Source organism: Elaeis guineensis, chromosome 7, assembly GCF_000442705.2.
Source record: "Elaeis guineensis isolate ETL-2024a chromosome 7, EG11, whole genome shotgun sequence".
Lineage (NCBI taxonomy): Eukaryota > Viridiplantae > Streptophyta > Magnoliopsida > Arecales > Arecaceae > Elaeis > Elaeis guineensis.
The window spans coordinates 51,141,450-51,167,084 of record NC_025999.2 but is presented as its reverse complement, the minus strand read 5'-3'; positions in this window follow the sequence as shown (position 1 = coordinate 51,167,084).

Here is a 25,635-nt window from a genome sequence, read left to right as displayed (position 1 = left end):
TGCATAAGATCAAAGTTCAAAAAACTTTCGAGAGAAAAGAAAAGAAAGAAAGTGGGCGCAGGATTTTCTGAGAGTACCCTAAGGTTTCTGCCTAGGGTTCAGGAAGTGAGAAAGTGAGCTACGAATGTCGTGAGCCCACCAATTTTAGAAGAGCTTCATCAACCTTTCAAGTACATCTACTAATGATCCAGAGCATTCGAGGAGTCGATATATCAAGATCGAAGGAGTTCGATCAGCATCAGCTGTCGAAAGGGTTCTACAATGAACTAGCATTCGTGAGGAGCCGATCAGATCGAGAGCTTGTGTGGATGATCCACAGAGCCAGACATACTATGTGACTGTATTGCAATGATCAGATCTTTCGATGGTGATCAGACTGTGGCGATCGACTATCTGCACGAAATAATGTGTTCTGAACACATAACAGTAAAATATTTACTGTAAAGTTTAAATTTTAAATTTAAATGCATGCTATATATATCATATTTAGATCTTTATATAGGTTAATATATGTTAATTAATTAGATTAATTAATAATTTTTACTATAAAATTATAATTTTAAAAAAGTTTTAAAATTATCATTTTACCCCTGCACTGAAATTCACTTCAAATGGTATCAGAGAGGTTCTAAAATATGATATACATTTGCATGTAGATTAAGTAGTAATCTAAAAGTTTAAATTTGAAAAATTTAAAATTTAAAATTTTAAAATTTAAAATTTGAAATTTAAATTTGAAATTTAAAATTTAAAATTATTTGAAATTTAAATTTAAAATTTAAAATTCAAATTTGAAATTTGAAATTAAAATTTGAAATTTAAAATTTATTTGAAATTTGAAATTTAAAATTTAAATTTTGAAATTGGTATATTTAGATATACTTGATCCAAGTAGCAAGTATCTAATTGGGTTGGTTGCCATGGTCGTCCGTCATAGGAGAAAAGTAGGGTTTAAAGGCCCTCTCCTCCCATTCGATGGGGTCTCCTATGGCGGTAGGGGTGCCGATGCAATTATATCCCATGCAGAAAGCAGCGAAAGGACTTAATTGTAAAGGTTCAATTATAAAATTTATCATGAATGTGTTAGATTAGATCTAAAGAATATTCATGATTTATTTTGATTGAGTTATTTTCTGTTATGTAATTAGCAATAGGATTGCTGTTTATGAAATGTGCTGATCATTTGTGAAATGAGTCAACACATTTGGTGAACAGAAAATAAAACCTTTCAAATTTGAAAATTATTTTGAAATGCCAAACCCTGACCCATCAGCCCAAATACTTAATTAAAAGAATTAAGTGTTGTCTAGTTGGTCTAGAATTGTGAATTAAGACCTAAGACAATTGCATAAACTTGTGGGTCAATGGGTTAGATGGATTAGGTCCATAATTGGGTTAGACCTAAGGTTAGCTTAAAGAAATGGACTAAATTAGAGTAATTGGTCAAATCTAATCAAAAGTTGAATTAGATTAGGTCAAGGACACTCTAGACTCAACTCCAATAGTTGTAGTTGAATGGGTCCATGTCTTTAACTAGACCAAGATGGACTTAATTCATGGCTATGCGGTGGAACCCTATTTACTAAGTTGATCAAATTAAAACTAAAATGGTTGGTGTCTAAGGTAAGTTCGGCAGTTTGACCAGTGGTTTTTAAGTGGGAGCTACTTCGCATTGATTCGATCTCTAACGAGTTAATGGCATATCCTCACCACTGATCTCACTTATCTGCCAATCTGGTGAGTTGATTTTGATTAGATCACTTGGTGATTAGGGCTCACCCATGTCATTAGGTAAATCAATGTGACTGATTTTAGTGCTTCTAATGCCGGCTTTAATTAAATCATTTTTAATCTGACTTGGTGAAGTCAGTGGGAGGATTAAATTGGCTAGTCAATTTCTTCTCTTCTATCCTTTAATAAAATCTTCAAAAATTATTAGATCCTAAAAATGATTAAGTTATAGTGATAACTAAGTCATAGCCTCCCATTAAGTGAGTAATAATGAGTCCATTAGTTTAATAATCATTGGAGGCCCAAAGGCCTGGTGCTTATTGACTATGGAATTATCATTCATAATATAATCATTTAGTTGAGTCTTTCTGATGGTAGTCAGGTTGGCCGGCCAAAGTCGAGCCTGATCATTTATTGGTCCGATTCACCAATCAAGTCATGTTAATGGTTGGATCTAACCAGATCTTTTTAGTTGAGGCCAAAGCCTACTGATTAGGTTCTGAAGCAAAAAATTAATTACTAAAAATTGTTTAGAGAAATAACTGGTTATGAACCTACCCATAGATGCACATGGGATGACCAACCAAAGTTGGACTCATGTGTGGTCTGTGTGGATTCTAGTACCCATTAAGAAATTAAAGTAATTCCTCGAATTGGAGGTTGAGGCTACCAGTTCGTAAAATACTGAGAGAAACTTTAGACTAAAGTCCAAATCTTTAGTATTAATAATTAATATACTAATAAAGGTCTGATTTCCTTTATATAGCTATGGCACTATCCTATTGCTCCGGTCATTATTAGATAATGATAAGCTCATGGACCTAATTTGATAGCTGGTATCAAAAATTGAAATCATCCTTGAGCATGAACAGATCTTTTATGTTGTAACGGATCCGGCACCTGAGGAGCCAGCCCCAAACGCTAGAGGGACGGTCTGAGATACTTATCAGAAGTGCTCAACGATCGTACCACCGTACGGTGCATAATGCTGGCGCAATGAATGATGAGTTCAGCCGCAGGTCGAGAACGCCCAACCGTAGGAGATGCTTCAAATGTTGAACGACTCCTTTGGCACGCCTGACGATGTTGAAAGGTACAAAACTAGTTGTACCATTTTCAATGCTCAGATGAGGGATGGGGCCTCAGTCACTGATCATGTACTGTACATGATCGAAATGATTGAGTGCCTAAGTAAACTGGGCTTTCCCTTGCACGAGCAGCTCGGTAAGGATGCAATCTTTAATTCTTTGCCCCAAGTCCTTCCTCCCTTCCTTACTTATTTTCGGATGACAAAGCCTACGGTGAACCACCACGGCTTATTGGGGTTGCTGCAGAACTTTGAGAAGGACCACCAGCCCCATAAGGAGTCGGTGAATGTTGTGGGAGGATCTTCTTCTGGTCGTCGACCCTTTAAGAAAGGGAAGAAGAGCAAGAAGAAGAAGAATAAGAAGGTGTAGCCACATGTTGGGATGTCAGCACAGGGTTAGACCAGAAGCACAAGCTTGATCAGAGCCAGACGGAGTGCTTCTTTTGCAAGAAGCAGGGGCACTGGGAAGAGGAACTATCCTCTATACATTGCCTCCCTGGACCCGAACAGGCTGAAGAAGAAGCAAGGTAATTATATGATAACACCTTGCAACTTTTCCATTTGTGATACTACTGCCTGGGTATTGGATACCGGAAGCCCTTATCATATCTGTAATTTGATGCAGGGTCTGCAGGTTAGTAGGAGATTTGATGAAGGTGAGAGGTTCCTGAACGTTGGAGATGGAAGCAAAGTTTCAATTTTAGCTTTAGGAATCATGAACCTTATAATCAACTCTCGTAATGTAATTCTGAGTGAATGTCACTATTGTCCAAGTTTTTTATTAAATATTATTTCTGTAGGCTTTTTGGCCATGTACAGTTATAAATTTTTAATAAAAGAAAATATTTGTAATATCATTTTGAATGGTGTTATAATATTTGTTGGACAACTAATAATAGAATTTACTTACTATCACAGCCTGTTAATGTGGTTCAAACCTTCGAAAAATGTCTTAGAATGGATGATATGTCAGAAGTCTACCTTTGGCATTGTAGGCTAGGTCATATTAATAAGAACAGGATAAACAGGTTGGCTCAAGAAGAAATTTTTGAAGTTGTGATTATGAATCATTTCCAACCTGTGAGTCCTGTCTTCTTGGGAAGATGACCAAATCACCTTTACTCGAAAAGGTGAGTGAGCCAGTGAACTCTTGGGTCTGATACATTCTGATGTATATAGACCCATGAGCTCAAGTGCAAGAGGTGGATATTTCTACTTCATAACCTTCACAGACGACCTATCGAGGTATGGGTATGTCTACTTAATGAAGCATAAGTCGGAGTCGTTTGAAATGTTCAAACTATTTCGAAATGAGGTAGAAAAATAAACTGAAAGTGTATTAAAACTCTTTGATCTGATCAAGGAGGTGAATACCTTTCCAATGAGTTTCTGACATATCTTGAGGAGAATGAGATTCTCTCTCAATGGACTCCTCCTAAAACACCACAGTATAATAGTGTGTTTGAAAGGAGGAATCGGACCTTGTTGGACATGGTTCAATCCATGATGGAGTTTGCTAGTTTGTCGATCTCCCTCTAAGGATATATGCTCGAATCGACTTGTTACCTTCTAAATAGGGTTTCGAGTAAGTCTGTAACCAAAACGCCGTATGAGATATGGATAGGATGTAAGCCAGTACTCTCGCACCTTAGGATTTGGGGGTGTCCGGCTTATGTTAAATATTTAATTACGGACAAGCTTGGACCTAGGTCTGACAAGTGTTATTTCATAGGGTACCCAAAAGAGATCAAAGGATATTATTTCTACCTAGCTGATGACCAAAGGTATTTGTCAGCCTTAAGGCAATCTTTTTGAAAAAAGAGTTCCTTGGTGAAGGGACTATTGCCTCTAAGGTCGAACTTGAGGAAGTTCGACAGGTGGAAAAACTAACACAAGTTACTGAACCTGAATCAGATTTGGTTAGATCAGATCTGGAGCCTATTGTTCGTGCACCCTTAAGGTGGTCTGGTAGAGTACCACGTCAACTGGACAGATACTATGGTTTCTTGGTCTGGAACGGCAATTCTATCGAACTTGATGAAAACAATGAGGATCCGATCACCTACATGGATGTAATGCAGAGACCTGACTCTGAGAAATAGCTAGAGGCCATGAAATCCGAAATAGAATCCATGAAGGTCAATGATGTGTGGACATTGGTTGACCCACCCGAAGGAGTAAAACCCATAGGGTGTAAGTGGGTCTTCAAGAGGAAGAGGGGTGCAGACGGAAAGGTGGTGACCTATAAAGCTCGTCTGGTTGCCAAGGGATATCGTCAACATTATGGTATAGACTATGATGAGATATTTTCTCCTATGGCAATGCTCAAATCCATTCGGATTATGCTTGCGATAGCTGTCCATCTGGATTATGAAATCTGGCAGATGGATGTGAAGACAGCTTTCCTAAATGGAGAGCTGGATGAAGAGGTGTATATGATACAACCTGAAGGGTTCACATCCATAGATGAGTCTAAGGTGTGCAGGCTACAGAGGTCCATTTATGAACTTAAGCAGGCATCCCGGAGTTGGAACATATATTTTGATAGGACGATCAAAATGTATGGCTTCGTTAAGAATGAAGAAGAGTCCTATATTTATAAGTGGATAATGGTCTAGTAGTGGTATTTCTTGTATTGTATATGGATGATATTCTCTTAATCGAGAATGATGTCCCTACATCACAGGGAATAAAATTTGGCTATCGTTACAGTTCTCCATGAAAGATCTGGAGAAGCTTCCTACATCCTAGGGATGAGGATCTATAGGGATAGATCTAAAAGGTTGCTTGGCTTATCCCAGTCCACGTACATTGATACTATGCTGAAGAGGTTCAGCATGGAGAATTTCAAGAAAGGCTATCTACCGATAGACCATGAAATTTCTCTCTCGAAGAGGGATTGTCCGACAACACCTCAGGAGAGAGAGCATATGGGTAGAATTTCATATGCTTTGACAGTGGGATCTATCATGTACGCCATGATATGTATACGACCAGATGTGGCATACTCACTAGGGGTAGTGAGTAGATACTAATCTGATCCAGGAGAGAATCACTGGAAGGTTGTTAAAAACATCCTGAAGTATTTAAGAAATACTAAGGATTAGTGACTTGTTTATGGTGAATCAGACATGAGACTTATAGAGTTTATAGACTTTAGTTTTCAGTTTGATCACGATGACAGCAAGAGTGTGTCGGGATTTATTTTTACCCTTAATGGTGGGGCTGTCTGCTGGAAGAGTTTCAAGCAGCACACTATGGCTGATTCAGTTTGCGAGGCAGAGTATGTCACTGCATCAGATGCTGCCAAAGAAGTGATGTGGCTGAGAAAATTCATCATCAAGCTCGGAGTAGCACCCTCCCTTGTTGGTCTAGTTCTGCTCTATTGTGACAGCTCTGGAGCCATTGCTCAGGCGAAGGAACCGAAGGCACACCAGTGGATGAAGCATATTTTGCACTGCTACCATCTCATCTGAGAAATCATGGATAGAGGTGACGTCGACCTTCAGAAGATCGATGGAAAGGAGAACCTGGCCGACCCATTCACTAAAGCCATTATGGTGAAGGAGTTCGACGACTTCAAGTCAAAGATGGGTATTAGATACTGCACCGATTGGCTTTAGGCCAAGTGGGAGATTGTTGGAAATAGTATCCCAAAGCCAATCATCAGCCTGTTGATGGTTGTGCTCTTTCTTGTATTAGTATATGAATTATAAATAAATAAAAGTTATTCTGGCATTTTTCATCACAAATTGTTTCATCTTCTAATGAACTCCTATGTTATGGTGAAGTCCTTAGGACTAGACTCGATAAAGGAGGATTTGTCGTTTAGTCCTTAAACCTATTCACGACCAAATGATACGTTGTTACCAAGGACAACAATGTTTATTAAGCATAGGTCGTTATGTGCCATATGAGTTGGTTGTCCTCTTAATCAAGGAGTGTGGAGACACTGGTATGGCATACAGGTGAGATGTAAGGGTACATCTGCACTGAACATGACCGACTCCAGAGCTTTTTCTGCTATCAAGATTTGCTCCGATGGGATATGGGTATAACGGTCCCTCTGATCTGAGACCACCACGGTGACTTGCAAGCAACTCACTGCACTTAGGCACTGGACTATCTGAATTTCTAATTCAGTGACGGAAGGCTGCTGGGTGTAGTTAAGTACTTGACTTGTCGGTGCGTGTGTCAAGATGGGATTGACCACTCCAGTTTAGGAGCTGTGTAAGTTGTATTTTAATTTAGTAAAACTTTGGCCAGGGTAGTCTTAGTAAGGAGTCACCAGACTGTTTGAGTTGAGCATGATTCGGATGATCTAATCAGGGTTAACAGTTTAACCCTGAGTCGTCCTATACACAGGGGTCAAAAGGGATGAATTATACAGTAACCATATTCGCATAGGTTCTGAATGTTACGATTATGACTATTCGACCTATCCGGATGTTGGGTACCATTGCTAGATAGTCACTTCGATTAGTACAGGAATTGGTTCCTGTGCTGCCGGCTTAGGTTCAAACCTGTGGGGTCACACACATTAGAGGTTCCTATCTGATCTAATGGCTGATGAAGAGTCCCACTGGACTGGGACTCTTCGACCAAGAGTCTTAATGCTTGGAGACTCTGAGTTCTACATGCCTGGGACTTTGTGATCGAGAATCAGGATTCTCTGATCACAAGTTCCATACATTTGCGGTACCGGGGTCAAGAGTCTCACTGGTTTGGGACTCTTCGATCAAGGTTTCATATCGATGAACTTTGATGTCCGATTGTCCATCAAATTTGGACTCAGTATTTATGAGAGATTTAATTAATAATTTGATCACTAATTAACTCAATTTGATTGAGTAATTATTTTTGAATCAAGTCCAATTGAATTGGATTCAGTTGGGTTTGACCCGATTAGGTTAAGAGTTGACCTAATCGCCGAGGTGGTTTGATCCCTGATCTAATCAGGGGTTGGGCTTAGTCAATTCTTGATTTGATTAGAATTTTATTGAGCTTAATTAAGCCTAATTGTGTTGGGTTTAACTTAGTCTAATTGTGCCTAACCTATTTTAATAAGGTTGGTTCAATTAGGTTTGAAACCACCTTTGACTTATCTCCCTGCGCCACCTCACTCACCTGCACCTATTTGAATTCACGAGAAACAAGTTCTCATGAATTTTCTCGCACGCAGAAGCCTTCCCATGCCCCTCCTTTGTGCACCATTTGGGTGGATAAAGATGGTTGGTTGGCCATTCAAATTCAAATGAAGTTTAAATTTGAATGGGCAACTAATCCATGTGCCACCTTATCCTTTTATGCGCCCTATTTTTTACACGAAAAAAAGTTTCTCATATAAACTCTCCACGCACAAAGAAGCCCATGCCCCTCCCTTCTCACACCTTAAGTGGATAAGGATAGGTTGGTTGGCATTCGAATTCAAATTTGATTTGAATTCAAGTGAGCAACCACCTAGCTTTATCCTCTCATGCGGTGAAAACGCTGTAAAGACGCGTCTTGCACTATTTTTAAAAGGATGAGAAGGTGGGACATGTGCAAGATCTTATCTGAGAAAGAAAGAGTGGCATGAGAAGGCCTTGTGCATAAGATCAAAGTTCAAAAAACTTTTGAGAGAAAAGAAAAGAAAGAAAGTGGGTGCAGGGTTTTCTGAGAGTACCCTAGGGTTTCTGCCTAGGGTTCGAGAAGTGAGAAAGTGAGCTACGAGTGTCGTGAGCCCACCAAATTTTAGGAAGAGCTTCATCAACCTCTCAGGTATATCTGCTGATGATCCAGAGTATTTGAGGAGTCGGTAGATCAAGATCGAAGGAGTTCGATCAGCATCGACCGTCGAAAGTGTTTACAACGAAGTAGCATTCGTGAGGAGCCGATCAGACCGGGAGCTTCATGTGGATGATCCACAGAGGCCAAACATACTGTGTGGCTATATTGCAATGATCAGATCTTTTCAATGGTAATCAGACTGCGACGATCGACTACCTGCACGAAGGTAATGTGTTCTGAACACATAACGGTAAAATATTTACTGTAGAAGTTTAAATTTCAAATTTAAATGCATGCTATATATATCATATTTAAATATTTATGTAGGATTAATACATATTAATTAATTAAATTAATTAATAATTTTTACTATAAAATTGTAATTTTAAAAAAGTTTTAAAATTATCGTTTTATCCCTACACTGAAATTCACTTTAGGCAGCGAGCATAGCAATAATAGAGATCTATCTTCCTCCTCCATCTTCACCTTGATGTTCAATAACTCATTGCACATCTGGTCGAACCTCTGGATGTGACCCAAGACATCTCCGCCTTCCTGCATCCGAAGGCTGTATAGTCTTTTCTTCAACATCAGCTTGTTGCACATGTTTTTCCCCATATACATGGTGTGCAACTTCAACCACAAATCCTTCAGGGTCTTCTCCTCTAACACCAAATAGAGAGCTGCATCCATCAAACACCCTCTAATCGCCGAACAAGCCTTCTTCTCCAAAGATATCCATTGACGATCCAACATCCCTTCAGACTTCCCCTCCAATGCATGATCTTGATCTGCCTGAACCAAGAGATTTTCAATCCTAATTTTTCACATAATTTTTTTTTTCCATCAAACTTCTCAAAATCAACCTTCATGTTGCTTGCCATGGTTGTATCCAAACCAAATCACAACAGAAAATCCAAGGGATTTGAGAAATTTCTTGATAGGGATCTTGCTGAAATTTCAGTCTTTGAAGATCTTCACCTTCTGGCATCTCATTCTCCCTCCACGCAACACGAGCTCTGATACCACTTATTGTGACATGTTCTCAGGTATGTGGAGTACCTCTCACCAGGAGATCAATAAGAAAAACTCCCCGGAAGGGGATGAAACATGTTGAAGAAGAATAGCCTTTCTAGTTGCAGCAGCCTTGTAAATCCTGTCGGTAGGATTTTTTTCTTCGATTTAAACTCCTTCTACACCAGATCTGAAATCCATATTTAGAGACCTAGAAGCACACTTGATGAAGCCTCCAAAACCAAAAAAATTAGAACTTGAAACTTCTCTTGGGTGGCCAAGAGGGGGCGCTCAAAATAGGAGCATGCAAAAAAGGCAGCACTGGTTCCTTTCTTTCCTTTTTGGGTTGGCGGCCAAAAAACCCTAGGTTTCTTGGTTCTAGGGCATGGAGAAGACCAGAGAGATAGAGGGAGAAAAGAAGGAAGAGAGAGAGAGAATTTTGAGAAAAAATAATTTGATTGATTGAACCCTTCATACAAACCCTAAATACAAAGGTATTTATACAAGGTCAGTGTGATCCAACCACAAAACTTCCTTGGCTAACTTGATATGAGATTTGTGCTAACCCAAACCCATGTACACCCATGATTTGAATAAATCTCATCTACCTAGGACTCAAATCTTACCCAAAATAAGTTAGTCCCTCAAGGCCTAAAATTTTTGGACCTCAAGACCCAAAAGGCTGACAGTCTTTCATCCTAGGACCCAAACTAGTTCTAGAAACCCCATGAGCACCTCATGGACTTTGGACCTTGGCCTTAGCCTTGGTCCCCTAAGCCTTGGGAGCACCACATAAGGCCCAACAAAATTTAGATCTGGAATAAACAAATTGTATGAGAAGAAACATAAAAGATCCAAAATGAAGTTTGATAAAAGAGTTAGAAAGATTCCTAAGAAGCTGAACAAAAAATGGATCTGTGACATTTTATTTAAACTAAAAAATGGATATCATTTTAAACATGAAGCTTTGATAGATTTGGGAGCTGAGGTAAATTATATCAGACAAGACCTAATTCCTTCAAGATATTTTGAAAAATTTAATCAAAATCTCCAAATTACTGAAGGAAAAATTCTGAAAGTAAACCAAAAGATCTCTGAAGTCCAAATATGCATAGAAAAACTTTGTATTGAAATGTCATTTTCATTAGTCAAAACTCTAAAACAAGGAGTCATATTAGGAAACCCCTTCTTAGCACATCTTAAACCTTTTACTATTACCAAAAAAAAAATCATTACATAAGGCAACCAGAGAATATTGTTTAAGACTTGCTATAATTTTGAAAAGCTTCCAAAATATGTACAAGAATTATCCTGCAAAAATAATGCAAAACCAAAATCAAAATATCAGAAAAAGATAACAAGAAGATTAAAATTAATGAATGATCATAAATCTTTATATAAAATACTACAATGGATGAAATATAACATTTCAATTCCAAAAAATATATTAAAAGGAACTTATGGAGCCAAAAGTTACTCTAAATTTGATATAATATTATGGATTAAGCAGACACTAATTCTTCTTCCTTTTGTACATTTCATAATTATATATATTCATGATAAGCAACCATAGAAACACTTGCAAATATTCTTTAGGACTATAATAAGAAATGGACTAGTGCTATCAAAAAAGGTAATAGAACCTTTTCAAATTAAAATCCAACCAGAACATAACATCATACTCTTATTAGATCAAGTCCTAGAGTTAGCTGATAAACTTTTAAATAAAGAACAATTAAAACTCTTCTTGTAATACTTTAATTTGGCTGCTGATCTCTATATGGCACTTACCAAAACTTATCATCCTTACTTAACTATTATGTTTAAGAATGGGAAGTCTGTTATAAACGATGATAAAATTTTAAGAACAAAATGCTTTAACAGATTAACAAAAAGAGACTGAAATCAAAAAAGACTAGAACATGAATCCTCAATTCAACTAAAAAATTTGTATCCATATTTCTTCAACAAAAATATAAAGTTTAACAAAAACTGGGGCAAGGAACAAAAATATCCCTCCTGTCTTATTCCATAACTCTCTTTGAAAAATTACTTACTATTTAATGAAATATGGCGAACTCATATAATCAATCAGAAGAAAGACTTTAAAAAGGCTATAAAGTCTCTAATTAATCACCTATATCTACAAGAAAATACCTTCTTAGTTGCAACTGAATATTATGAACTAATTCTGTCATATTTTTATAGGGAAGCATATTTTAGAATTCAATCTCCAAAAGATCAATTTTCTAAAGAGAAGGATCAAGTAAGCCAATCTTGGAACTATAGGACACTCAATACTCCTACCACCTCTACCAGAGAGCCATACTGTCCCTATATATTCAAATCAGAAGAAAACCTTTTCCCTTTGGAAGTACATGATTTAAACCTGAATACCCTTGACCTAATAAAAATTCTTCCAAAAGAAAACTTTCATATTCCCAAGACAGGAGAAAAGGATCGAGTTTATTATGAAGAAATTTTGACTCAAACCAAAAGCATACATGTTCATCACAAGTACCAATAGAACGGTGAGATTTCTTACTCTAAACTTCTCATACTAAAAGTCTTCTCTTTAAAAGATTGGGATTCAAAGTAGAACCCCAATTCTACTAAGATCTTGAGAATAGAAAACTATGGAGATAAAGAATTCAGTTATTGGGATTATCAGAAAGCTTGGATCAATTTTCTTTATATCCAAAATCTAGAATACAGGCATTCATGGTTCATAAAATTCAGATATTGAGAAATTTTTCCTATCTGGTTCTACTATCACCGGTGGCTCAAATTTGGAATAATCCCAGACATACTTTCTGAAGATATAAAATCAAAAGTTCTCAAAAGATATCATAGTATTGATGATATCAACCTGATGAGATTCTACACCGAGATAGATCATCCTTGGATATTAAAGTGAGAATTCAAAATAAAAGCTGATCAATTTTCAATATTCTTGAGTAGAAAAATATACATCAAAAGATGGATTTTATTCGATGAAGACCCAATAATTCAAAGATTTACATTAGAAAGAGCTTTAAGTGGAACTTCAAATTTTTATCCAATCCAACTATTAATGGACTCGTCGAGACTACATACAGAAACTACTAAAGAAGGCCTTGAAAGAGCTCCATCTCCTTATAAAAAAATCTATGGAAAATATTTTTAAAAAAATTATGAACTACAAAATTTTGGAGCATCTACTTCCAGAGCATCATTCAAAAATCAAAATATAAAAGAAGAAGCGAAAGAAGTATATATGATCGATGATGACTTCGCCACCTATCAACTGAAAATAAGAACTAGAGTGTTCTTTTGAAAAAAAAAAAGAAAGAAAAAAAAGAGAAGAAAAAAACTATTTTTCTACTAATCCTTCTACCAATTTTTTGGTAGAAAAATCTTTCTTTGCAGGTACAATCCAGTGGCTCTTCTATTAGCCACATCTACAACCAGATGATTACTACTATTTTTTGGAGACAACCACTACTAAGCTGGTTTAATTCTCAGAGACGATTCATCTTCAAAATTCAATCTACACTAGGATCCATAAATAACAAGCAAGCTACAGGAAGATTCCTGACAACATCACTATTCATCTATAGAAAGATTTCTAACACTGTATATAGATGACAAGATGCTATAGAAAATCGAACTTAAAATCAATTAAGTTTCGACTTCGGTTCTGACTTCGAGAGGCTTCCGGACTTCAAACAAAATGAAGTCTGCCCAGACTCCAAAAGAATTGAAGTCTGCATAGTTTCCTTCCTCATCTATAAATAACGAAGAAGACCTTCATCCAAGGGGAGATCGAGCATGGAGAGGCAAAGCCGAGAGGGGTTGCTGCTAATGACAAGGTCTCTCGTTTCCATCTCCATCTTCCTTCCTTTCCTCCTCTCTTCCCTTGTTTCGTTCTCTTAATCTCCTCCATCTCCTCTGTAAAGCTTTCATCTCCTTCACATAACCTCCACAAAGCCTCCATCTTCTCCACGAAGTCCTCATCTCCTTCCACTAAACTTTCTTTTATTTTTCTTAAACTTCCTCGTTTGTTTCCTTCATAAGGGACAACTCCATGTGAAATAGTCCCCATTCCTTCCACCAGGCATCTCCGTTTCTCTTCCTTCATCATTTCTTCTCCACCAAGTAACTTCATCTCCATTATTCCCATTATAATACTACTTACACTTCACTATTCTTTCATTAAACAAATCATTCCTTTCATCTTTTTTCCCATCTCCACAGAATCCTCCATAAAAGTACCCAAACTCTGTCATTTAGCCGTTAACTCATGTGAGTTTTTGTAAATAAATATGCTTATGGCGTGTTTACTCATATATTAGCATATATTAGCACTCGTGATTTGTATTTAAGTTTGCTTCAACTTGATTAGTATACATAAAGCTTGTAAGGTATATATTTCAATTTTATCAGATTCTATGTAAGTGTGCTTTTATAAATAAAGCTCATTTTCTTTTCATTTTATTGTTGTTAATTAGATTTTAAGCTTTCTTTACATTTAAGCTTGTTCATAGTTACTATTTATTACTGTAGCTAATTACTGTAGTATATGCAATGTGTAGTACTATAGCAAAAATACTGTACAGTACTGTTGCGCACTGTAGTATGTTACTATAGTACGATGGTAAACAACTGGAATGCTACTGAGGTTGTGAAGTAAATAATGGATCAGTCTCTTAAGGGTAAACAATCCTAAAATTTGTAAAAATTATGAAATAAACCATGGATCAATCAGGATAAACAATCCAAATACCACCTGTAGTTGAAGTAAATTTTTTAGTGTAGGGGTAAAATGGTAATTTTAAAACTTTTTCAAAATCATTATTTTACAGCAGAAATTATTAATTAATCTAATTAATTAACATATATTTACCCTACACTATGATCTAAATATAATATACAGCATGCATGCATTTAAATTTGAAATTCAAATTTGGACAGTAAACAATTTACTGCTATGTATTCAGAACACATTATCTTTGTGCGGGTAGTCGATCACCATAATCTGATCACCATCGGGAGGATCTGATCATCGCAATACAGCCACACAGTATGTCTGGCCTCTGCGGATCGTCCACACAAAGCTCTCGATCTGATCGGCTCCTCACAAGTGCTAGCTCGTTGTAGAGCCCTTTCGATGGTCGATGCTGATCGAACTCCTTCGATCGATGTCTGTCGATTCCTCGAATACTCCAAATCATTAGCAAATGTAACTGAGAGGTTGATGATGCTTTTCCTTGAATTTGGTGGGCTCATGACACTTGTAGCTCACTTTCTCACTTCTCGAACCCCAGGCTGAAACCCTAGGGTGCTCACAGAAGACCCTGCGCCCACTCTCTTTCTTTCTTTCCTCTCGAAATGTTTTGAACTTTTCAAAAATATGCAGAAACCTTCCTCACACCCTCTTTTCTTTTTTATATCAGATTATGCATAGGCCCCACCTTTCTCCTCTTTTCAAAACAACGCAAGACGTGTCTTATCCGCGTGAGAGGATAAAGATAAGTGGTTGCACATTTAAATTCAAATCGAATTTGAATTCAAATGCAAACCAACTCATCCCTATCCACTTGAGCGTGAGAAGAGAAGGGGCATGGCTTCTTTTTTGCATAGAGAGTTTACATGAGAAATACTTTCTCGTGTATAATATGGGGTGCACAAAAGGATAAGAGGTGGCGCATGGACTTGGTTGCTCATTCAAATTCAAACTTTCTTTTGAATTTGAATGGCCAACCAACCATCTTTATCCATCCATATGGTGCACAAATGTGGGGTGTGGGATGCCTTCTGTGTCAAAGAAAATTCATGAGAAGTTGCTTCTCGTGAATTCAAATGGGCGTAGAAGAAGTGAGGTGGTGCAGGGAGTTTGGGTCAAGGTGGTTTCTCATTTTAAACCAACCTAATTGAACCAATTTAATTAAAATAAATTAGGTCCAATTAGACTAATTTAAACTCAACTTAATTAGGCTTAATTAGGCTCAATAAAATCTTGATCAAATCAAGAATTGACTAAGCCCAACTCCTGATCAAATCAGGGACCAAACCATCTCGATGATTAGGTCAACTCTTAACCTAATCAGGTCCAACTCAACTGAATCCAATTCAATTGGATTTGATCCAAAAATAATTACTCCATCAAATTGAGTTAATTAGTGATCAAATCACTAATTAAACCTCTCATAAATACTGAATCTAAATTCGATGGGCAATCGGGCATCAGAATTCATCGATATGAAATCCTGATCGAAAAGTCCCAAACCAGTGGGACTCTTGACCCCGGTACCCAAAATGTGTAGAACTCATGATCAGAGAATCCTGATTCTTGATCACAGAATTTTAGACACATAGGACTCTTCACCAGCCATCAGATCTGATAGAAATCTCTAATGTGTGTGACCCTGCAGGTTCAAACCTAAGCCGATAGCACAGGAACCAATTCCTGTACTAATCGAAGTGACCATCTAGCAATGGTACCCGACGTCTGGATAAGTTGAATAGTCACAATCGCAACACTCAGAACCTATGTGAATATGGTTACTGTATAATTCATCCCTTTTGACCCCTGTGTTTAGGATAACTCAGGATTAAACTGACAACCCTGATCAGATCATCCGAATCATGCTCAACTCAAACAGTTCTGTGACTCCTCACTAGGACTACCCTGGCCAAGGTTTTGCTAAATTGAAATACGACTGTACACAGCTCCTGAACTGGATTGGTCAATCCCATCTTGACACACGCACCGACAAGTCAAGTACTTGACTACACCCAGCATCCTTCCGTCACTGAATTAGAAATTCAGGTAGTCTAGTGCCAAGTGTAGTGAGTTGCTTGCAAGTCACCGAGGCGATCTAAGGTCGGAGGGATAGTTATACCCATATCCCATCGGAGCAAATCTTGACAGCAGAAATAGCTCCGGAGTCAGTCACGTTCAGTGTAGATGTACCCTTACATCTCACCTGTATGCCATACCAGTGTCTCCACACTCTTTGGTTAAGAAAACAACCAACCTATATGGCACACAATGACCTATACTTGATAAACGTTATTGTCCTTGGTAACAACATATCATTTGGTCGTGAACAGATTTAAGGACTAAACGACAAATCCTCCTTTGTCGAGTCTAAATAGTCCTAAGGACTTCTCCACAGCACAGGAGTTCATTAGAAGATGAAACAATTTGTGATAAAAAATATCAAAATAATTTTTATTTATTTGTAATTCATATACTAATACAAAAGGAGCACAACCATCAACAGGTTGATGATTGACTTTGGGACACTATTCCCAACAATCTTCCACTTGGCCTAAAACCAATCGGTGCAGTATCTAATACCCATCTTCGACTTGAAGTCATCGAACTCCTTCACCGCAATGACTTTAGTGAATGGATCGGCCAGGTTCTCCTTCCCATCGATCTTCTGAAGGTCGACGTCATCTCGATCCATGATTTCTCGGATGAGATGGTAGCGGCACAGAATATGCTTCATCCGCTGGTCTGCCTTTGGTTCCTTCGCCTGAGCAATGGCTCCAGAGCTGTCACAGTAGAGCAGAACTGGACCAACAAGGGAGGGTGCTACTCTGAGCTCGGTGATGAATTTCCTCAGCCACACCGCTTCTTTGGCAGCATCGATGTAGCGACATACTCCACCTCGCAAACTGAATCAGCCACAGTGTGCTGCTTGAAACTTTTCCAGCAGACAGCCCCACCATTAAGGGTAAAAATAAATTCCGACACACTCTTGCTGTCATCGTGATCAGATTGAAAACTAGAGTCTGTAAACCCTATAAGTCTCAAGTCTGATTCACTATAAACAAGCCACTAATCCTTAGTATTTCTTAAATACTTCAGGATGGTTTTAACAACCTTCCAGTGATTCTTCCCTGGATCAGATTGGTATCTACTCACTACTTTTAGTGAGTACGCCACATCTGGTCTTGTACATGTCATGGCATACATGATAGATCCCATTGTCGAAGCATATGGAATTCTACCCATACGCTCTCTCTCTTGAGGTGTTGTCGGACAATCCCTCTTCGAGAGAGAAATTCCATGGCCTATCGGTAGATAGCCTTTCTTGAAATTCTCCATGCTGAACCTCTTCAGCATTGTATCAATGTACGTGAACTGGGATAAGCCAAGCAACCTTTTAGATCTATCCCTATAGATCCTCATCCCTAGGTTGTAGGAAGCTTCTCCCAGATCTTTCATGGAGAACTGTGATGACAGCCAAATCTTTATTCCCTGTAATGCAAGGACATCATTCTCGATTAAGAGAATGTCATCCACATACAATACAAGAAATACCACTACTGGATCATTAGCCCACTTATAAATGCAGGGTTCTTCTCCGTTCTTAACGAAGCCATATGTCTTGATCGTCTTATCAAAACGTATGTTCCAACTTCGGGATGCCTGCTTAAGTCCATAAATGGACCTCTGTAGCCTGCACACCTTAGACTCTTCTGTGGATGTGAATCCTTCAAGTTGTATCATATACACCTCTTCGTCCAGCTCTCCATTTAGGAAAGCTATTTTTACATCCATCTGCCAGATTTTATAGTCCAGATGGGCAGCTATCGCAAGCATAATCCGAATGGATTTGAGCATTGCCACAGGAGAAAATATCTCGTCATAGTCTATACCATAACGTTGATGATATCCCTTGGCAACCAGACAGGCTTTATAGGTTTCCACCTTTCCATCTATGCCCCTCTTCCTCTTGAAGACCCACTTACACCCTATGGGTTTTACTGTTGGAAAATGTGTCCCAAAAAGCCAATCGTCAAGCTGTTGACGGTTGAGCAACCAAGTATTGTAATTGATTTGTTAATAAATAAAATATATTTGGCATTTTCATCATAAGCTTTCATCTTCTAATGAACTCCGTTGTTATGATGAAGTCCTTAGGACTATTTAGGTTCGATAAAGAGAGGATTTATCGATTAGTCCTTAAAACTGTTCACGACCAAATGATAGACTGTTAATAAGGACGACAGCTTCTATCGAGCATAGGTCGCTGTAGGCCATATGGGTTGGTTGTCCTCTTAACCAAAGAGTGTGGAGACACTGGTATGGCATACAGGTGAGATGTAAGTGTACATCGTCATTGAACGTGACCAACTCCAGAGCATTCTGCTGTCGAGAATGTCTCTGATGGGATATAGGTATAAGTGTCCCTTAGACTTGAGATCACCTCAGTGACTTGCAAGCAACTCACTGTGCTTTGATACTGGACTAACTGAATTTCTAATTCAGGGACGGAAGGCTTCTGGGCACAGTCAAGTACTTGCGAAGTCAGAGTGTGATCGAGATGGGATTGACCACTCCAAGAGTTGGAGAAGAATGAGTCGCTGTATTTCAATTTAGCAAAACCTTGGCCAGGGTAATCCATCAGATGGATTTGATATTTTGAAATACAATGTGGACAACCTGATCAGAGTTGACAGTTGAGCTCTGGGGTATCCTATGATCATTTTGGTCAAGGGGATGAATTATATGAAAACTATATCCGCATGGGTTCTAAGGATGTTGTTCTACACATTCGACCTATCCGGTCGTCGGGTATCATTGCTAGATGGTCACTTCGATTGGTATAGGAATTTATTCCTATGCTCCCGGCTTAGGTTCGGACCTATGAGGTCACACACATTAGAGTTCATGATCCGATCGGATGGTTGATCAACGATTAAGAATCGTTCTAGGGTTAGATGATCAATACGATTGACATTTAACCTAGTGCAAGTGTTGTAGGAGGATCGATTAGCAATTCGATTGCTAATTGGCTTAATTTGATTAAGCCAATGGGCTGAGATTAAGTCTAATTAAATATGATTTAATTAGATTTGGTTTGGGCTTGATTGGATCAAGTCCAATTGGTTTATTGGATAAGCCAAGTGCAAGGAAAGCCTAGTCCTAGTTCAACTAGGACTTGGGTCAATCTAATTTCTAATTTGATTAGAAAATTAAATCAGATTTAAATCTAATTTAATCTGATTAAATTAGGTTCTTAATTAGGTTAAGACCTATTTTAATTGGGTTGATCTAATTTTGATTTGATTTGATTTGGAAAACCAAATTAAAACAAGTTATGAGACAGAATCCTAGTAGGACTAGGATTCCACCTTGCGCCACATAAACCTTCTCCACGCCCTCTCTCTTATTCAATGACAATCTCCACTTATTTTGTGTGACAAAAGCTCTCTCCCAGATCTCTCCCACGTTCACAAAAGGTCTCCTCTGTTCTTTCTTACATGGAAGGTGATTTGGATCAAATCTAAAAGGAATAAGTTTGGATTTCGAATTCTATGAGATAGAGTTTTAGAAATCCAAAACTCTTTCAATTTTGCACCGAATTTATCCAAATTTTTTTTGGAATTTTCGTGGATTTTAGGGTTTACATTGTACACCCTTTTCTGGTGATCCATGCATGAAAATATGGAGGAGGTGCTCAAGAGTTGGGCGTCCCTTTACTTGCCATGTTTGGATAAGCCTTGACTAGGTGTTTGACCTAGACAAGGACTCTATCATATCTCTCTATATGAGACGAGTTTCTTCGTGAAATTTTAAGTGGAGATAGATTTTTCAGAGGCCTTTCTGCCATCCAAAAATTAGAGAGAAATACCTTTGGGTCGTGGAGATATAAAAGACGCAAGTTTGGGTGTCTAGAGAGAAAAACGTGAAGAAGAAGAGGGTCTTCTTCTAGGGTTTTTATTTTCATATCTTTCCTCCTTCCATCTTGAGTTTCCTGAGAGTGTCTCAGATCTGAAACTCCTCCTTCTACTTTCCATCTTTAGAAGAGTCCAAATCAAGAAGAAGGAGGCACCTGATCAACCATCAAAGAAGGATCAGCGCAGTACTAGCATACTGTGCTGATTTCCTGAAGCAGGACTTCTGATCGAGATTCGTGGGCTCGTATGGACGACTCCTAGAGGCCGGACGCATGTGCGGCTTGCAACATCATCCTCAAGCCCAGATCAGCAAGGTTAGAACGTCTAACTTGCAAGGTAATAGATCTGATCTATTGTTTAATACATACATTAGATGTAGCTAGTATAGAAACATGTTGATATGATCAACATGTAGTTCATACTATATTTAAATATATTTTAATTTTTGATTTAATTCCATGTAATAATCATGTAATAGGATCTTAGATCTAGGGATTTTCTAATCTTAGAAAATAAATTTTGATTTATTTTAGTCTTCCGCTGTATGATCTTGAAAAAGTTTCAAGATCTAACCCTCTTTTTCAAGATCTAACCCTGAAACCCTAGATCAGGTTCCTACAATTGGTATCAGAGCCTAGGTTCTTTATTACATGATTATTTATACATGCTTAGATTATTTCTTAGATTAGATCTAATTTATAATCTGATTATTAAATCTGAAATTAAAATTTTAGATCAATCACAAACTGTAAGGTTGTCCTGCTGTAAGGTTTACCCCTTACAGTGCAAAGGTTGTCCTAGTTTGTGTAGATCTATCTTTAATCATAAATTTATTAGATATGATCTAGATTAAATTTATGATTTATTAGATTTAAAAGATGTTTAAATCTGAAATAAAATCTCTTTGTTAATAATTTTTGTGCAAAGAAATTGTTTAAAGTTGAAATTATTTCAATTACATGAACCTGTTTAGATTAGATCTAAAGTAGTTTCATGTTTATTTCACTTGCATCTTGATTATGAATCAAACATGCAATATGATTGGTAGAATCATATTGTAAAATTATTTTACAAATATGAAAATAATTTTTTGAAAAGCCGAACCCAACCCTTAGCCCAAAACTTAATTAAAAATTAAGAAGTTGTTTGATTAGGTTCTAGGATTGTGAATTGAAGAACCTAAGACACAAATCATAACACATTGGGTTAATGGGTTAGTGAAAATTAGGTCCATTAATTGGGTTAGACCTATGGTTAGATTAAAGATGGACTTAATTAGAGAATTGACTAAATCTAATCAATTGTTGTCTTAGATTAGGTCAAGGATTCTCTAGATCAATTACAATAGTTGTAGTTGGTCAAGTCCATGTCTTTAACGAGAACCAAATGGACTTGATTCTTGGCTAAGCGGTCTAGCACGAACTGTTAGGTTGATCTAATCGAAACTAATTAAACCAGTTGGTGTCTAAGGTAAACCAGACCGGTGGTTTTTAATTGGGAGCCCGCTTACCTGGCCATTCATGATGGTGTCTAAGGCAAGCTTTGGCAGACCCTCCCACTGATCGAACTTACCTGGCCTCTTGGTGAAATTATGTTTTGATCGGATCACTTGACTATTCGAGCTGACCCATGTCAGCTAGGTAAATCAGTGTGACTGATTTAGGTGCTCCTAGACCAGCCCTTTTAATGGTCTCCCTTAAGCTGACTTGGTGAAGTCAGTGGGAGAATCATGATAAGCTGGTTCATCTGACCTCATCCTCTATATTATTTAAATCTTTTAAAATTATTAGGTTCTTAAAATGATAAAGTTATGAAGATAACTGAGTCATAGCCTCCCATTAAGGTGTTTGATAATGAGTCCATTAACTCAATAATCATTGCAGACCCAAAGGCCTGGTGCTTGTTGACTAATGGAATTATCACTCATCATATGACGACTTGAAAGTGTCTCTCTAATGGTGGTTAGGTGAGCCAACCAAAGTTGGGCTTAATCATTCGTTGGTTAGATACACCAAGTATGATCATGTTAATGGTTGGACCTAACTGGATCCTTACAGTGGAGGCCAAAGCCTACTGATTAGGTTTCTGGGGCAAAATTAAAATTACTAGAAATTGTTTAGAGAAACAATTGGTTATGAACCTACCCTTAGATGTACATGGGTTGGCCAACCAAAGTTGGGCTTGTGTGCAGTCTAAGTGGATTCTAGTACCCGCTAAGGAATTAGGGTAATTCCTCGAGTTGGAGGTAGAGGCTATCAATTCGAATAAAATAGTGGGAGAAACCTTTTGATTAAAGTCCAAATCTTTAGGTTTAATGAATCAATTACTAATTAGGTTATGGTTCTCCTTTGTGCAAATATGGCCACTTCCCTATCGCTCCGATCATTGTTGGACAATGATAAGTTGGTGGGACCCAACTTCGGTAGCTGGTATCAAAAGTTGAAGATAGTCCTGCAGCATGAACGGATCCTATATGTGATAATAGATCCTGCACCTGAGGAGCCAGCTGTCAATGCACGTGGAACAATCAGAGACACTTACCAGAAGTGGCTCAGTGATCAGACCACGATGCGCTGTATCATGCTGGCTATCATGAGCGACGAGTTCAGTCGCAGATTCAAGACGGCTCAGCCAAAGGACAAGCTTCAAGTGTTGGAGGATGCCTTTGGCACACCCGATGACGTGGAGAGGCACAAGACTAGTTGTGCCATCTTCAACGTCAAAATACGGGATGGTGCCTCTGTCACTGATCATGTATTGTACATGATCGAGCTGATGGAATGATTGAGCAAGCTCGACTTTCTCTTGCATGAGCAGCTTGAGAAAGATACAATACTGAACTCGCTGCTCAAGTCTTATCTCCCATTCCTCACTCATTATAGAATGACAAAGCCTGAAGTAAACTACCACGAGTTACTGGGGTTGCTTTAGAACTTTGAGAAGGATCACCAACTCCTCAAGGAGTCGGTGAACTTAGTGGGAGGTTCATCTTCTGGTTCTCGACCCTTTGAGAAAGGGAAGAAGAACAAGAAGAAGAAAGTGAAGGTGCAAGTTTAGGCTGGGACATCAGTGCAGAGCCAGACCAAAAAGATCAAGCCTGATAAGAGTCTATTCTACTGGCAAGCACCCTAGATTAGATAGTGTGTCAGATATCTACTTATGGCACTGTAGGCTAGGTCATATAAACAAGAACAGAATAAACAGGTAGACTCAAGAGGGAATCCTCAAAGTCAGTGATTGTGAATCACTTCCAACCTGTGAGTTCTGTCTTCTTGGTAAAATGACCAAGTCACCTTTTACTGAAAAAGGTGAGAGAGCTACTGAGCTCTTGAGCCTAGTACATACTGATGTATGTGGGCCCATGAGCACCAGTGCTAGAGGTGGATATTTCTACTTCATAACTTTCACGGATGACCTATCCCGATATGGATATGTCTATCTGATGAAACATAAGTCGGATTCATTTGAAATGTTCAAACGATTCTGAAGTGAAGTAGAAAAATAAACTGGGAAGAGTATTAAAACTCTTCGATCTGATCGAGGAGGAGAATACCTTTCTAGTGAGTTTCTCACATATCTAGGAGAGAATGGGATTCTCTCCCAATGGACTCCTCCAGGAACACCACAGCATAATGGTGTGTCTGAAACGAGGAATCGGACTTTGTTAGACATGGTCCGATCCATGATGGGTTTTTTGCTAGCTTGCTGATATCCTTCTGGGGATATGCACTCGAATCGACCTGTTATCTGTTAAATAGGATTCCAAGTAAGTCTGTAATTAAGACTCCATATGAGATATGGACGGGATGTAAGCCAGCACTTTCACACCTTAGGGTTTGGGGGTGCCCGGCCTATGTCAAACGATTAGTCACAGACAAACTTGGACCTAGGTCTGACAAATGCTCATTCATAGGGTACCCCAAAGAGACAAAAGGATATTTTTTCTACCATGCTGATGAACAAAAGGTGTTCGTCAGCCTTAAGGCAATCTTTTTAGAAAAGGAGTTCCTTGGTGAAGGAACCGTTGCCTCTAAGGTTGAACTTGATGAAGTTCAACAGGTAGAAGGACCGACACCAATAGCTGAACCTGAGTCGGATATGATTAGATCACATCCGGAGCCCAATATACCTGCACCATTAAGGCGATCTGGTAGAGTACCGCGTCAGCCGGATAGATACTATGGTTTCTTGGTCCGGGACGGTGATCCCATCGAACTTGATGAGAATAATGAGGATCCGATCACCTATATGGATGCTATGCAGAGACCTGATTCTGAGAAATGGCTTGAAGCCATGAAATCTGAAATGGAGTCCATGAAGGTCAACGATGTATGGACATTGGTTGACCCACCTGAAGGGGTTAAACCCATTGGGTATAAATGGATCTTCAAAAGGAAGAGGGGCGCAGACGGAAAGGTGGAGACCTATAAAGCCCGTCTGGTTGCCAAGGGGTATCGTCAACGTTATGGTATTGACTATGACGAGACATTTTCTCCTGTGGCAATGCTCAAATCTATTCGGATAATGCTTGCAATAGCTGCCCATCTGGATTATGAGATCTGGCAGATGGATGTAAAGACAGCTTTCCTGAATGGAGAGCTGACTGAAGAGGTGTATATGATACAATCTGAAGGGTTTACATCCACAGATGAGTCCAAGGTGTGCAAGCTTCAGAGATCCATTTATGGACTAAAGCAAGCTTCTCGGAGTTGGAACATGCGTTTTGATAAGTGATCAAAACGTATGGCTTCATTAAGAATGGAGAAGAGCCCTGCATCTATAAATGGGCAAATGGTCCAGTTGTGGTATTCCTTGTCTTGTACGTAGATGGCATTCTCTTAATCGGGAATGACATCCCCGCACTACAGGGAATAAAAGTTTGGTTGTCATCACAGTTCTCCATGAAGGACTTGGGTGAAGCATCCTACATCCAAGGGATGAAGATCTATAGGGATAGATCTAAAAGGATGCTTGGGTTATCCCAGTCTATGTACATAGATACTGTGCTGAAGAGGTTCAGCATGGAGAATTCCAAGAAGGGCTATCTACCGATAGGCCATGGAATTTCTCTCTCTAAGAAGGATTGTCCGACAACTCCTGAAGAGAGAGAGCGTATGAGTAGAGTCCCATATGCTTCAGCCGTGGGATCTATCATGTACGCCATGACATGTACAAGACCAGATGTGGCATACTCACTAGGAGTAGTGAGTAGATACCAATCTGATCCTGGAGAAAACTACTGAAAAGTGGTTAAAGCCATCCTTAAGTATTTAAGAAATACTAAGGACCAATGGTTGGTTTATGGCGAGTCAGATCTGAAACTTGTGGGGTTCACAGACTCCAGCTTCCAATCT